Raw genomic sequence first — 2,500 nt, forward strand, 5'->3', positions numbered from 1 at the left:
CTGATACCTTTGAATACGTACTTGAAAAAAAGATAAGGCATCATTTTAAACATAGCTTTTTAACAAAAATGAAAAAATAAGCAATATTTCGCCAGGGGATATTTTATGTATAAATGTGAAAAATTGGGGGAAATAATATAAAAGAATTTGACATTTACTAAAAATAAGTTTTTAATTTTCAATGGAATGGAACCTCTCAGAATTCATTTTCACGAATATAATGCTGGATTCTGAAGTAAATACGCTTGGCCTGACTTCCATAATAAACTGCAGTCAGTTTTCCAGGGAACGGATGTAAATGTAACATTCTAAAACCTTTTGAGAAATGCTGATCCAAACTCAGACCAACATCCGCAGAGATCTCATATGTAGTAGACTGCCGAAAAGTCGTGAAACATGGATGGCCAAATTAAAACCTCGACATATTTTCTTCTTCTTAAAAGGTACGACATATTGCTGCAAAGTGTGGTCAGGTATTGTTTTTGTGGAAAACACCCAGTTCTTCATGCTGCTCCATTGCAGGCACGACACAATGTTTAAGATCTTGTTGAGGCCATGCTTAACATTGACGTTTCCTCTCATAAATAGAACGAGGTCATTATTTCTGTACACATATTGATATAAACTCAGGCCAATAATAATCCGCTACTTCAGATCGAATGAACTCCGTACTTATCGTGATAATGGGAATTACTGTGCTACCAATCTTTTACACGCCCACTATGGCAGAAATCGTCCCTTCCAAGCGAAGACTACCGTCAAAATTTGACCAACATCTTTAGCCCCCCCCCCCCCCCGCTAGACTCGCGTAACTAGAAATTAAATGAAGTTGAATATTGTAAGAGTGCAAGTAGTATAAAAAAAGGACCTAAATCTGACTTTATTGTATAAAATTTAAAATTGCATTCATCCAGCCGAGAAAATAATTAGCGAAGTACTTTGACTAAATTTGGCCATAGAAAATACATAAAAATTTTGGTGCATTTATTTCTCTTATGTTGAATGCAGCGGCAGCAACAACAAAGTCAATAAGCAGCAGAATGATAAGACGATGGTATAATTGTGATGTTACTCGCCTTTAGATCGATAAGTTGTAACTGATGTTCTAATTTATATTTAGTATTGAAAAGTTTTGAGCTTGTTTGAAACGTGAAGTTTGTATGGACAGAGACTATCAAGAGTGCTACCTACTGTGCCAAAACATATATTATTATACCACTTTTGGTTTTGGGAAAAAAACATACTATACTCTAGCATAATGGCAACAAATTTATAAAATTATGTTCTTATTATCCTTTGTTTTTAAAAAACGTAGCAGCTCAAGAATTTTTTTTCTCATGCACGCATCCGGTTTTATCAAAAATAGATTTTGACGAACAATTGTAATGACATATTTCAATCGCCTCCACCTTCCCACGATTGTAAATACGTCACAACACGTAACGCAACCCAAACCATTGTCGTGACAATATAACGGCTATCGTAGCGTGGCAAATGTGTCAATCGTTCTTGCCCTGGGACAATGGAAGGAGAGTCATCTGGTTTCTCACCTGCAATTGGACTTGCAATTCGCGCTTGCCTGTGAACATATGGTAGATTTGACACTCGTAGCGGGAGGTAAAAACCTAATTAAACATTCACGGATGCTACAGATCGACACCAGATCCGATTGTACTAAAGACAACGACCAATAAATAACAGGTCTACCAAAATCCTGTAAGACTGTTGGCTCTTCAAGATTCTCCAACTCCCGTCGAAAACCCATATAAGTCAGAGTGGGAGTAGATAACGGCCTCTCTCCATTTCATCTACTTAGAGCTCACTGCTCTATAATCAACTCGAAAAATCCCACATAGAGAGAAAACTGTGCGCCAAGGATCGGTATGAGAAAGCAGGAAGTCTTTAATCATCCTTTCACAGACCAGCTATGACCGTACCGCCAGCCTCTAACCACCCAGCATGAACCTGTCATCGACGAACTCTTCAGTGGTAAATGACCCAATGTGAATCGGATTAATGCCTGCCCTGTGAAAGATCAAGTTAAACGGCTAGCACAACCGACTACCGACGGCGGACCGAAGCGGCTGTCGCCAGAGATGACGGGAACATCCCACGTCACTCAGGTAAGGACTCGCAAATGAAAAATGAATAGCATTGTGTTATGGGATGAAGATCAATATTCATAGAATGTTTCTTTTTGAATTAAAACCAGCATTATGATTATTATTTGACTAATTACGTGTTATCTTGTTATTGTATGAGGCAATTCTGTTAATTATATAAAAATACATTTCCTGTCACGGGGATTAATACTTACTTTCTGAACCCACCTATCCGTATACAACGTGCCAATATTCTGCCACTCCACTATTTCCTATTTCTTTAAACTTCTTTAAAATTCTATTGCTATCAGTCAAAGTGCTAGGAACTTTTAACCATCAATAAAATGGAATAAAGTGGCACCCGGCGCTGTCTATGGGGAAAACTATCTGACTCCTCT

General features: G+C 37.9%; 1 protein-coding gene across 1 annotated transcript in view; it reads right to left on the reverse strand.

Annotated features, from left to right (window-relative positions):
- LOC144965225 (protein white-like) overlaps positions 1 to 2,500 on the reverse strand; it is a 64,351-nt gene that overhangs the window by 374 nt on the left and 61,477 nt on the right. The window lies entirely within an intron of this gene.

The sequence above is a fragment of the Berghia stephanieae genome, chromosome 2, assembly GCF_034508935.2.
Source record: "Berghia stephanieae isolate SIO BIC M18660-M18661 chromosome 2, UCSD_Bste_1.3, whole genome shotgun sequence".
Taxonomy (NCBI): Eukaryota; Metazoa; Mollusca; class Gastropoda; order Nudibranchia; family Aeolidiidae; genus Berghia; species Berghia stephanieae.